Genomic DNA, 14,686 nt, shown 5'->3' with positions numbered 1-14,686 from the left:
AGCCCTCCCCGAACCGGTACCCTAAGCCGTACCCTAAGCCGTACCCTAAGCCTAACCCTAACCCTAGGCTACCCTTGACTGCTTCTGCCTCCAATAGATTTTCTAAGCACTAGTGTTTTAAGGAACAGCTTAAAAAGAGAATCCTAATGTGATTTCTTTATAATGGGTGTGTTCCTTATCTTATCCTAGTGTCTAAACTCTTCTCCATGGCTGGACCTCCAAATAATATTCCTTTACGTGCTAAGGGGTATCTAGAGAGTGGGTTAGGTTTAATAACTACCCTAACACTAACGCGTACCCTAACCCTAAACCCTACCCTAACCCTAACACGTACCCTAATCCTAACCAATACCCTAAACCGAGCCCTAACCCTAACACTAACCCTAACCCTAACCCTAACCCATACCCTACGCCGTACCCGAAGCCCTCCCCGAACCCGTACCCTAAGCCGTACCCTAAGCCGTACCCTAAGCCTAACCCTAACCCTAGGCTACCCTTGACTGCTTCTGCCTCCAATAGATTTCCTAAGCATTGTGTTTTAAGGAACAGCTTAAAAAGAGAATCTTATTGTGATTTCTTTATAATGGGTGTGTTCCTTATCTTATCCTAGTGTCTAAACTCTTCTCCATGGCTGGAGACCCAAATAATATTCCTTTACGTGCTAAGGGGTATCTAGAGAGTGGGATAGGTTTAATAACTACCCTAACCCTAACGCGTACCCTAACCCTATCCCCTACCCTAGTCCTAACCCGTACCCTAAACCGAGCCCTAACCCTAACACTAACCCTAACACTAACCCTAACCCATACCCTACGCCGTACCCGAAGCCCTCACCGAACCCGTACCCTAAGCCTTACCCTAAGCCGTACCCTAAGCCTAACCCTAACCCTAGGCTACCCTTGACTTCTTCTGCCTACAATAGATTTCCTAAGCACTAGTGTTTTAAGGAACAGCTTAAAAAGAGAATCCTAATGTGATTTCTTTATAATGGGTGTGTTCCTTATCTTATCCTAGTGTGTAAACTCTTCTCCATGGCTGGACCTCCAAATAATATTCCTTTACGTGCTAAGGGGTATCTAGAGAGTGGGTTAGGTTTAATAACTACCCTATCACTAACGCGTACCCTAACCCTAACCCCTACCCTATCGCTAACACGTACCCTAATCCTAACCAATACCGTAAACCGAGCCCTAACCCTAACACTAACCCTAACCCTAACCCTAACCCATACCCTACGCCGTACCAGAAGCCCTCCCCGAACCCGTACCCTAAGCCGTACCCTAAGCCTAACCCTAAGCCTAACCCTAAACCTAGGCTACCCTTGAATGCTTCTGCCTCCAATAGATTTCCTAAGCACTAGTGTTTTAAGGAACAGCTTAAAAAGAGAATCCTAATGTGATTTCTTTATAATGGGTGTGTTCCTTATCTTATCCTAGTGTCTAAATTCTTCTCCATGGCTGGACCTCCAAATAATATTCCTTTACGTGCTAAGGGGTATCTAGAGAGTGGGATAGCTTTAATAACTACCCTAACACTAACGCGTACCCTAACCCTAACCCCTACCCTAACCCTAACACGTACCCTAATCCTAACCAATACCCTAAACCGAGCCCTAACCCTAACACTAACCCTAACCCTAACCCTAACCCATACCCTAAGCCGTACCCGAAGCCCTCCCCAAACCCGTACCCTAAGCCGTACCCTAAGCCGTACCCTAAGCCTAACCCTAACCCTAGGCTTCCCTTGACTGCTTCTGCCTCCAATAGATTTCCTAAGCACTAGTGTTTTAAGGAACAGCTTAAAAAGAGAATCCTAATGTGATTTCTTTATAATGGGTGTGTTCCTTATCTTATCCTAGTGTCTAAACTCTTCTCCATGGCTGGACCTCCAAATAATATTCCTTTACGTGCTTAGGGGTATCTAGAGACTGGGATAGGTTTAATAACTACCCTAACACTAACGCGTACCCTAACCCTAACCCCTACCCTAACCCTAACACGTACCCTAATCCTAACCAATACCCTAAACCGAGCCCTAACCCTAACACTAACCCTAACCCTAACCCTAACCCATACCCTACGCCGTACCCGAAGCCCTCCCCGAACCGGTACCCTAAGCCGTACCCTAAGCCGTACCCTAAGCCTAACCCTAACCCTAGGCTACCCTTGACTGCTTCTGCCTCCAATAGATTTTCTAAGCACTAGTGTTTTAAGGAACAGCTTAAAAAGAGAATCCTAATGTGATTTCTTTATAATGGGTGTGTTCCTTATCTTATCCTAGTGTCTAAACTCTTCTCCATGGCTGGACCTCCAAATAATATTCCTTTACGTGCTAAGGGGTATCTAGAGAGTGGGTTAGGTTTAATAACTACCCTAACACTAACGCGTACCCTAACCCTAAACCCTACCCTAACCCTAACACGTACCCTAATCCTAACCAATACCCTAAACCTAGCCCTAACCCTAACACTAACCCTAACCCTAACCCTAACCCATACCCTACGCCGTACCCGAAGCCCTCCCCGAACCCGTACCCTAAGCCGTACCCTAAGCCGTACCCTAAGCCTAACCCTAACCCTAGGCTACCCTTGACTGCTTCTGCCTCCAATAGATTTCCTAAGCATTGTGTTTTAAGGAACAGCTTAAAAAGAGAATCTTATTGTGATTTCTTTATAATGGGTGTGTTCCTTATCTTATCCTAGTGTCTAAACTCTTCTCCATGGATGGAGACCCAAATAATATTCCTTTACGTGCTAAGGGGTATCTAGAGAGTGGGATAGGTTTAATAACTACCCTAACCCTAACGCGTACCCTAACCCTATCCCCTACCCTAGTCCTAACCCGTACCCTAAACCGAGCCCTAACCCTAACACTAACCCTAACACTAACCCTAACCCATACCCTACGCCGTACCCGAAGCCCTCACCGAACCCGTACCCTAAGCCTTACCCTAAGCCGTACCCTAAGCCTAACCCTAACCCTAGGCTACCCTTGACTTCTTCTGCCTCCAATAGATTTCCTAAGCACTAGTGTTTTAAGGAAAAGCTTAAAAAGAGAATCCTAATGTGATTTCTTTATAATGGGTGTGTTCCTTATCTTATCCTAGTGTCTAAATTCTTCTCCATGGCTGGACCTCCAAATAATATTCCTTTACGTGCTAAGGGGTATCTAGAGAGTGGGATAGCTTTAATAACTACCCTAACACTAACGCGTACCCTAACCCTAACACCTACCCTAACCCTAACACGTACCCTAATCCTAACCAATACCCTAAACCGAGCCCTAACCCTAACACTAACCCTAACCCTAACCCTAACCCATACCCTAAGCCGTACCCGAAGCCCTCCCCAAACCCGTACCCTAAGCCGTACCCTAAGCCGTACCCTAAGCCTAACCCTAACCCTAGGCTTCCCTTGACTGCTTCTGCCTCCAATAGATTTCCTAAGCACTAGTGTTTTAAGGAACAGCTTAAAAAGAGAATCCTAATGTGATTTCTTTATAATGGGTGTGTTCCTTATCTTATCCTAGTGTCTAAACTCTTCTCCATGGCTGGACCTCCAAATAATATTCCTTTACTTGCTTAGGGGTATCTAGAGACTGGGATAGGTTTAATAACTACCCTAACACTAACGCGTACCCTAACCCTAACCCCTACCCTAACCCTAACACGTACCCTAATCCTAACCAATACCCTAAACCGAGCCCTAACCCTAACACTAACCCTAACCCTAACCCTAACCCATACCCTACGCCGTACCCGAAGCCCTCCCCGAACCGGTACCCTAAGCCGTACCCTAAGCCGTACCCTAAGCCTAACCCTAACCCTAGGCTACCCTTGACTGCTTCTGCCTCCAATAGATTTTCTAAGCACTAGTGTTTTAAGGAACAGCTTAAAAAGAGAATCCTAATGTGATTTCTTTATAATGGGTGTGTTCCTTATCTTATCCTAGTGTCTAAACTCTTCTCCATGGCTGGACCTCCAAATAATATTCCTTTACGTGCTAAGGGGTATCTAGAGAGTGGGTTAGGTTTAATAACTACCCTAACACTAACGCGTACCCTAAACCTAAACCCTACCCTAACCCTAACACGTACCCTAATCCTAACCAATACCCTAAACCGAGCCCTAACCCTAACACTAACCCTAACCCTAACCCTAACCCATACCCTACGCCGTACCCGAAGCCCTCCCCGAACCCGTACCCTAAGCCGTACCCTAAGCCGTACCCTAAGCCTAACCCTAACCCTAGGCTACCCTTGAATGCTTCTGCCTCCAATAGATTTCCTAAGCACTAGTGTTTTAAGGAACAGCTTAAAAAGAGAATCCTAATGTGATTTCTTTATAATGGGTGTGTTCCTTATCTTATCCTAGTGTCTAAATTCTTCTCCATGGCTGGACCTCCAAATAATATTCCTTTACGTGCTAAGGGGTATCTAGAGAGTGGGATAGCTTTAATAACTACCCTAACACTAACGCGTACCCTAACCCTAACCCCTACCCTAACCCTAACACGTACCCTAATCCTAACCAATACCCTAAACCGAGCCCTAACCCTAACACTAACCCTAACCCTAACCCTAACCCATACCCTACGCCGTGCCCGAAGCCATCCCCGAACCCGTACCCTAAGCCGTACCCTAAGCCTAACCCTAACCCTAGGCTACCCTTGACTGCTTCTGCCTCCAATAGATTTCCTAAGCACTAGTGTTTTAAGGAACAGCTTAAAAAGAGAATCCTAATGTGATTTGTTTATGATGGGTGTGTTCCTTATCTTATCCTAGTGTCTAAATTCTTCTCCATGGCTGGACCTCCAAATAATATTCCTTTACGTGCTAAGGGGTATCTAGAGAGTGGGATAGCTTTAATAACTACCCTAACACTAACACGTACCCTAACCCTAACCCCTACCCTAACCCTAACACGTACCCTAATCCTAACCAATACCCTAAACCGAGCCCTAACCCTAACACTAACCCTAACCCATACCTTACGCCGTACCCGAAGCCATCCCCGAACCCGTACCCTAAGCCGTACCCTAAGCCTAACCCTAACCCTAGGCTACCCTTGACTGCTTCTGCCTCCAATAGATTTCCTAAGCACTAGTGTTTTAAGGAACAGCTTAAAAAGAGAATCCTAATGTGATTTCTTTATAATGGGTGTGTTCCTTATCTTATCCTAGTGTCTAAACTCTTCTCCATGGCTGGACCTCCAAATAATATTCCTTTACGTGCTAAGGGGTATCTAGAGACTGGGATAGGTTTAATAACTACCCTAACACTAACGCGTACCCTAAACCTAACCCCTACCCTAACCCTAACACGTACCCTAATCCTAACCAATACCCTAAGCCGAGCCCTAACCCTAACACTAACCCTAAACCTAACCCTATCCCATACCCTACGCCGTACCCGAAGCCCTCCCCGAACCGGTACCCTAAGCCGTACCCTAAGCCGTACCCTAAGCCTAACCCTAACCCTAGGCTACCCTTGACTGCTTCTGCCTCCAATAGATTTTCTAAGCACTAGTGTTTTAAGGAACAGCTTAAAAAGAGAATCCTAATGTGATTTCTTTATAATGGGTGTGTTCCTTATCTTATCCTAGTGTCTAAACTCTTCTCCATGGCTGGACCTCCAAATAATATTCCTTTACGTGCTAAGGGGTATCTAGAGAGTGGGTTAGGTTTAATAACTACCCTAACACTAACGCGTACCCTAACCCTAAACCCTACCCTAACCCTAACACGTACCCTAATCCTAACCAATACCCTATACCGAGCCCTAACCCTAACACTAACCCTAACCCTAACCCTAACCCATACCCTACGCCGTACCAGAAGCCCTCCCCGAACCCGTACCCTAAGCCGTACCCTAATCCTAACCCTAAGCCTAACCCTAACCCTAGGCTACCCTTGACTGCTTCTGCCTCCAATAGATTTCCTAAGCACTAGTGTTTTAAGGAACAGCTTAAAAAGAGAATCCTAATGTGATTTCTTTATAATGGGTGTGTTCCTTATCTTATCCTAGTGTCTAAACTCTTCTCCATGGCTGGACCTCCAAATAATATTCCTTTACGTGCTAAGGGGTATCTAGAGAGTGGGATAGGTTTAATAACTACCCTAACACTAACGCGTACCCTAACCCTAACCCCTACCCTATCGCTAACACGTACCCTAATCCTAACCAATACCCTAAACCGAGCCCTAACCCTAACACTAACCCTAACCCTAACCCTAACCCATACCCTACGCCATACCAGAAGCCCTCCCCGAACCCATACCCTAAGCCGTACCCTAAGCCTAACCCTAAGCCTAACCCTAACCCTAGGCTACCCTTGACTGCTTCTGCCTCCAATAGATTTCCTAAGCACTAGTGTTTTAAGGAACAGCTTAAAAAGAGAATCCTAATGTGATTTCTTTATAATGGGTGTGTTCCTTATCTTATCCTAGTGTCTAAACTCTTCTCCATGGCTGGACCTCCAAATAATATTCCTTTACGTGCTAAGGGGTATCTAGAGATTGGGATAGGTTTAATAACTACCCTAACACTAACGCGTACCCTAACCCTAACCCCTACCCTAACCCTAACATGTACCCTAATCCTAACCAATACCCTAAGCCGAGCCCTAACCCTAACACTATCCCTAACCCTAACCCTAACCCATACCCTACGCCGTACCCGAAGCCCTCCGCAAACCCGTACCCTAAGCCGTACCCTAAGCCGTACCCTAAGCCTAACCCTAACTCTAGGCTACCCTTGACTGCTTCTGCCTCCAATAGATTTCCTAAGCACTAGTGTTTTAAGGAACAGCTTAAAAAGAGAATCCTAATGTGATTTCTTTATAATGGGTGTGTTCCTTATCTTATCCTAGTGTCTAAACTCTTCTCCATGGCTGGACCCCCAAATAATATTCCTTTACGTGCTAAGGGGTATCTAGAGAGTGGGATAGGTTTAATAACTACCCTAACCCTAATGCGTACCCTAACCCTATCCCCTACCCTAACCCTAACACGTACCCTAATCCTAACCCGTACCCTAAACCGAGCCCTAACCCTAACACTAACCCTAACCCTAACCCTAACCCATACCCTACGCCATACCCGAAGCCCTCCCCGAACCCGTACCCTAAGCCGTACCCTAAGCCGTACCCTAAGCCTAACCCTAACCCTAGGCTACCCTTGACTGCTTCTGCCTCCAATAGATTTCCTAAGCACTAGTGTTTTAAGGAACAGCTTAAAAAGAGAATCCTAATGTGATTTCTTTACAATGGGTGTGTTCCTTATCTTATCCTAGTGTCTAAACTCTTCTCCATGGCTGGACCTCCAAATAATATTCCTTTACGTGCTAAGGGGTATCTAGAGACTGGGATAGGTTTAATAACTACCCTAACACTAACGCGTACCCTAACCCTAACCCCTACCCTAACCCTAACACGTACCCTAATCCTAACCAATACCCTAAACCGAGCCCTAACCCTAACACTAACCCTAACCGTAACCCTAACCCATACCCTACGCCGTACCCGAAGCCTTCCCCGAACCGGTACCCTAAGCCGTACCCTAAGCCTAACCCTAAGCCTAAACCTAACCCTAGGCTACCCTTGACTGCTTCTGCCCCAATAGGTTTTCTAAGCACTAGTGTTTTAAGGAACAGCTTAAAAAAGAATCCTAATGTGATTTCTTTATAATGGGTGTGTTCCTTATCTTATCCTAGTGTCTAAACTCTTCTCCATGGCTGAACCTCCAAATAATATTCCTTTACGTGCTAAGGGGTATCTAGAGAGTGGGTTAGGTTTAATAACTACCCTAACACTAACGCGTACCCTAACCCTAAACCCTACCCTAACCCTAACACGTACCCTAATCCTAACCAATACCCTATACCGAGCCATAACCCTAACACTAACCCTAACCCTAACGCTAACCCATACACTACGCCGTACCAGAAGCCCTCCCCGAACCCGTACCCTAAGCCGTACCCTAAGCCTAACCCTAACCCTAGGCTACCCTTGGATGCTTCTGCCTCCAATAGATTTCCTAAGCACTAGTGTTTTAAGGAACAGCTTAAAAAGAGAATCCTAATGTGATTTCTTTATAATGGGTGTGTTCCTTATCTTATCCTAGTGTCTAAACTCTTCTCCATGGCTGGACCTCCAAATAATATTCCTTTACGTGCTAAGGGGTATCTAGAGATTGGGATAGGTTTAATAACTACCCTAACACTAACGCGTACCCTAACCCTAACCCCTACCCTAACCCTAACACGTACCCTAATCCTAACCAATACCCTAAGCCGAGCCCTAACCCTAACACTAACCCTAACCCTAACCCTAACCCATACCCTAAGCCGTACCCGAAGCCCTCCCCAAACCCGTACCCTAAGCTGTACCCTAACCTGTACCCTAAGCCTAACCCTAACCCTAGGCTACCCTTGACTGCTTCTGCCTCCAATAGATTTCCTACGCACTAGTGTTTTAAGGAACAGCTTAAAAAGAGAATCCTAATGTGATTTCTTTATAATGGGTGTGTTCCTTATCTTATCCTAGTGTCTAAACTCTTCTCCATGGCTGGACCTCCAAATAATATTCCTTTACGTGCTAAGGGGTATCTAGAGAGTGGGATAGCTTTAATAACTACCCTAACACTAACGCGTACCCTAACCCTAACCCCTACCCTAACCCTAACACGTACCCTAATCCTAACCAATACCCTAAACCGAGCCCTAACCCTAACACTAACCCTAACCCATACCCTACGCCGTACCCGAAGCCATCCCCGAACCCGTACCCTAAGCCGTACCCTAAGCCTAACCCTAACCCTAGGCTACCCTTGACTGCTTCTGCCTCCAATAGATTTCCTAAGCACTAGTGTTTTAAGGAACAGCTTAAAAAGAGAATCCTAATGTGATTTCTTTATAATGGGTGTGTTCCTTATCTTATCCTAGTGTCTAAACTCTTCTCCATGGCTGGACCTCCAAATAATATTCCTTTACGTGCTAAGGGGTATCTAGAGACTGGGATAGGTTTAATAACTACCCTAACACTAACGCGTACCCTAAACCTAACCCCTACCCTAACCCTAACACGTACCCTAATCCTAACCAATACCCTAAGCCGAGCCCTAACCCTAACACTAACCCTAAACCTAACCCTATCCCATATCCTACGCCGTACCCGAAGCCCTCCCCGAACCGGTACCCTAAGCCGTACCCTAAGCCGTACCCTAAGCCTAACCCTAACCCTAGGCTACCCTTGACTGCTTCTGCCTCCAATAGATTTTCTAAGCACTAGTGTTTTAAGGAACAGCTTAAAAAGAGAATCCTAATGTGATTTCTTTATAATGGGTGTGTTCCTTATCTTATCCTAGTGTCTAAACTCTTCTCCATGGCTGGACCTCCAAATAATATTCCTTTACGTGCTAAGGGGTATCTAGAGAGTGGGTTAGGTTTAATAACTACCCTAACACTAACGCGTACCCTAACCCTAAACCCTACCCTAACCCTAACACGTACCCTAATCCTAACCAATACCCTATACCGAGCCCTAACCCTAACACTAACCCTAACCCTAACCCTAACCCATACCCTACGCCGTACCAGAAGCCCTCCCCGAACCCGTGCCCTAAGCCGTACCCTAAGCCTAACCCTAAGCCTAACCCTAACCCTAGGCTACCCTTGACTGCTTCTGCCTCCAATAGATTTCCTAAGCACTAGTGTTTTAAGGAACAGCTTAAAAAGAGAATCCTAATGTGATTTCTTTATAATGGGTGTGTTCCTTATCTTATCCTAGTGTCTAAACTCTTCTCCATGGCTGGACCTCCAAATAATATTCCTTTACGTGCTAAGGGGTATCTAGAGAGTGGGATAGGTTTAATAACTACCCTAACACTAACGCGTACCCTAACCCTAACCCCTACCCTATCGCTAACACGTACCCTAATCCTAACCAATACCCTAAACCGAGCCCTAACCCTAACACTAACCCTAACCCTAACCCTAACCCATACCCTACGCCATACCAGAAGCCCTCCCCGAACCCATACCCTAAGCCGTACCCTAAGCCTAACCCTAAGCCTAACCCTAACCCTAGGCTACCCTTGACTGCTTCTGCCTCCAATAGATTTCCTAAGCACTAGTGTTTTAAGGAACAGCTTAAAAAGAGAATCCTAATGTGATTTCTTTATAATGGGTGTGTTCCTTATCTTATCCTAGTGTCTAAACTCTTCTCCATGGCTGGACCTCCAAATAATATTCCTTTACGTGCTAAGGGGTATCTAGAGATTGGGATAGGTTTAATAACTACCCTAACACTAACGCGTACCCTAACCCTAACCCCTACCCTAACCCTAACATGTACCCTAATCCTAACCAATACCCTAAGCCGAGCCCTAACCCTAACACTATCCCTAACCCTAACCCTAACCCATACCCTACGCCGTACCCGAAGCCCTCCGCAAACCCGTACCCTAAGCCGTACCCTAAGCCGTACCCTAAGCCTAACCCTAACTCTAGGCTACCCTTGACTGCTTCTGCCTCCAATAGATTTCCTAAGCACTAGTGTTTTAAGGAACAGCTTAAAAAGAGAATCCTAATGTGATTTCTTTATAATGGGTGTGTTCCTTATCTTATCCTAGTGTCTAAACTCTTCTCCATGGCTGGACCCCCAAATAATATTCCTTTACGTGCTAAGGGGTATCTAGAGAGTGGGATAGGTTTAATAACTACCCTAACCCTAATGCGTACCCTAACCCTATCCCCTACCCTAACCCTAACACGTACCCTAATCCTAACCCGTACCCTAAACCGAGCCCTAACCCTAACACTAACCCTAACCCTAACCCTAACCCATACCCTACGCCATACCCGAAGCCCTCCCCGAACCCGTACCCTAAGCCGTACCCTAAGCCGTACCCTAAGCCTAACCCTAACCCTAGGCTACCCTTGACTGCTTCTGCCTCCAATAGATTTCCTAAGCACTAGTGTTTTAAGGAACAGCTTAAAAAGAGAATCCTAATGTGATTTCTTTACAATGGGTGTGTTCCTTATCTTATCCTAGTGTCTAAACTCTTCTCCATGGCTGGACCTCCAAATAATATTCCTTTACGTGCTAAGGGGTATCTAGAGACTGGGATAGGTTTAATAACTACCCTAACACTAACGCGTACCCTAACCCTAACCCCTACCCTAACCCTAACACGTACCCTAATCCTAACCAATACCCTAAACCGAGCCCTAACCCTAACACTAACCCTAACCGTAACCCTAACCCATACCCTACGCCGTACCCGAAGCCTTCCCCGAACCGGTACCCTAAGCCGTACCCTAAGCCTAACCCTAAGCCTAAACCTAACCCTAGGCTACCCTTGACTGCTTCTGCCCCAATAGGTTTTCTAAGCACTAGTGTTTTAAGGAACAGCTTAAAAAAGAATCCTAATGTGATTTCTTTATAATGGGTGTGTTCCTTATCTTATCCTAGTGTCTAAACTCTTCTCCATGGCTGAACCTCCAAATAATATTCCTTTACGTGCTAAGGGGTATCTAGAGAGTGGGTTAGGTTTAATAACTACCCTAACACTAACGCGTACCCTAACCCTAAACCCTACCCTAACCCTAACACGTACCCTAATCCTAACCAATACCCTATACCGAGCCATAACCCTAACACTAACCCTAACCCTAACGCTAACCCATACACTACGCCGTACCAGAAGCCCTCCCCGAACCCGTACCCTAAGCCGTACCCTAAGCCTAACCCTAACCCTAGGCTACCCTTGGATGCTTCTGCCTCCAATAGATTTCCTAAGCACTAGTGTTTTAAGGAACAGCTTAAAAAGAGAATCCTAATGTGATTTCTTTATAATGGGTGTGTTCCTTATCTTATCCTAGTGTCTAAACTCTTCTCCATGGCTGGACCTCCAAATAATATTCCTTTACGTGCTAAGGGGTATCTAGAGATTGGGATAGGTTTAATAACTACCCTAACACTAACGCGTACCCTAACCCTAACCCCTACCCTAACCCTAACACGTACCCTAATCCTAACCAATACCCTAAGCCGAGCCCTAACCCTAACACTAACCCTAACCCTAACCCTAACCCATACCCTAAGCCGTACCCGAAGCCCTCCCCAAACCCGTACCCTAAGCTGTACCCTAACCTGTACCCTAAGCCTAACCCTAACCCTAGGCTACCCTTGACTGCTTCTGCCTCCAATAGATTTCCTACGCACTAGTGTTTTAAGGAACAGCTTAAAAAGAGAATCCTAATGTGATTTCTTTATAATGGGTGTGTTCCTTATCTTATCCTAGTGTCTAAACTCTTCTCCATGGCTGGACCTCCAAATAATATTCCTTTACGTGCTAAGGGGTATCTAGAGACTGGGATAGGTTTAATAACTACCCTAACACTAACGCGTACCCTAACCCTAACCACTACCCTAACCCTAACACGTACCCTAATCCTAACCAATACCCTAAACCGAGCCCTAACCCTAACACTAACCCTAACCCTAACCCTAACCCATACCCTACGCCGTACCCGAAGCCCTCCCCGAACCGGTACCCTAAGCCGTACCCTAAGCCGTACCCTAAGCCTAACCCTAACCCTAGGCTACCCTTGACTGCTTCTGCCTCCAATAGATTTTCTAAGCACTAGTGTTTTAAGGAACAGCTTAAACAGAGAATCCTAATGTGATTTATTTATAATGGGTGTGTTCCTTATCTTATCCTAGTGTCTAAACTCTTCTCCATGGCTGGACCTCCAAATAATATTCCTTTACGTGCTAAGGGGTATCTAGAGAGTGGGTTAGGTTTAATAACTAACCTAACACTAACGCGTACCCTAACCCTAAACCCTACCCTAACCCTAACACGTACCCTAATCCTAACCAATACCCTATACCGAGCCCTAACCCTAACACTAACCCTAACCCTAACCCATACCCTACGCCGTACCAGAAGCCCTCCCCGAACCCGTACCCTAAGCCGTACCCTAAGCCTAACCCTAAGCCTAACCCTAACCCTAGGCTACCCTTGACTGCTTCTGCCTCCAATAGATTTCCTAAGCACTAGTGTTTTAAGGAACAGCTTAAAAAGAGAATCCTAATGTGATTTCTTTATAATGGGTGTGTTCCTTATCTTATCCTAGTGTCTAAACTCTTCTCCATGGCTGGACCTCCAAATAATATTCCTTTACGTGCTAAGGGGTATCTAGAGAGTGGGTTAGGTTTAATAACTACCCTAACACTAACGCGTACCCTAACCCTAACCCCTACCCTATCGCTAACACGTACCCTAATCCTAACCAATACCCTAAACCGAGCCCTAACCCTAACACTAACCCTAACCCTAACCCTAACCCATACCCTACGCCGTACCAGAAGCCCTCCCCGAACCCGTACCCTAAGCCGTACCCTAAGCCTAACCCTAAGCCTAACCCTAAACCTAGGCTACCCTTGAATGCTTCTGCCTCCAATAGATTTCCTAAGCACTAGTGTTTTAAGGAACAGCTTAAAAAGAGAATCCTAATGTGATTTGTTTATGATGGGTGTGTTCCTTATCTTATCCTAGTGTCTAAATTCTTCTCCATGGCTGGACCTCCAAATAATATTCCTTTACGTGCTAAGGGGTATCTAGAGAGTGGGATAGCTTTAATAACTACCCTAACACTAACGCGTACCCTAACCCTAACCCCTACCCTATCCCTAACATGTACCCTAATCCTAACCAATACCCTAAACCGAGCCCTAACCCTAACACTAACCCTAACCCATACCCTACGCCGTACCCGAAGCCATCCCCGAACCCGTACCCTAAGCCGTACCCTAAGCCTAACCCTAACCCTAGGCTACCCTTGACTGCTTCTGCCTCCAATAGATTTCCTAAGCACTAGTGTTTTAAGGAACAGCTTAAAAAGAGAATCCTAATGTGATTTCTTTATAATGGGTGTGTTCCTTATCTTATCCTAGTGTCTAAACTCTTCTCCATGGCTGGACCTCCAAATAATATTCCTTTACGTGCTAAGGGGTATCTAGAGATTGGGATAGGTTTAATAACTACCCTAACACTAACGCGTACCCTAACCCTAACCCCTACCCTAACCCTAACACGTACCCTAATCCTAACCAATACCCTAAGCCGAGCCCTAACCCTAACACTAACCCTAACCCTAACCCTAACCCATACCCTACGCCGTACCCGAAGCCCTCCCCAAACCCGTAACCTAAGCCGTACCCTAAGCCGTACCCTAAGCCTAACCCTAACCCTAGGCTACCCTTGACTGCTTCTGCCTCCAATAGATTTCCTAAGCACTAGTGTTTTAAGGAACAGCTTAAAAAGAGAATCCTAATGTGATTTCTTTATAATGGGTGTGTTCCTTATCTTATCCTAGTGTCTAAACTCTTCTCCATGGCTGGACCCCCAAATAATATTCCTTTACGTGCTACGGGGTATCTAGAGAGTGGGATAGGTTTAATAACTACCCTAACCCTAATGCGTACCCTAACCCTATCCCCTACCCTAACACTAACACGTACCCTAATCCTAACCCGTACCCTAAACCGAGCCCTAACCCTAACACTAACCCTAACCCTAACCCTAACCCATACCCTACGCCATACCCGAAGCCCTCCCCGAACCCGTACCCTAAGCCGTACCCTAAGCCGTACCCTAAGCCTAACCCTAACCCTAGGCTAC

The sequence above is a fragment of the Balaenoptera physalus genome, assembly GCF_965194825.1.
Source record: "Balaenoptera physalus genome assembly, chromosome: X".
In the NCBI taxonomy this organism is placed as follows: domain Eukaryota; kingdom Metazoa; phylum Chordata; class Mammalia; order Artiodactyla; family Balaenopteridae; genus Balaenoptera; species Balaenoptera physalus.
The sequence above is the reverse complement of the archived record's forward strand: the minus strand, read 5'-3'. Positions refer to the sequence as shown.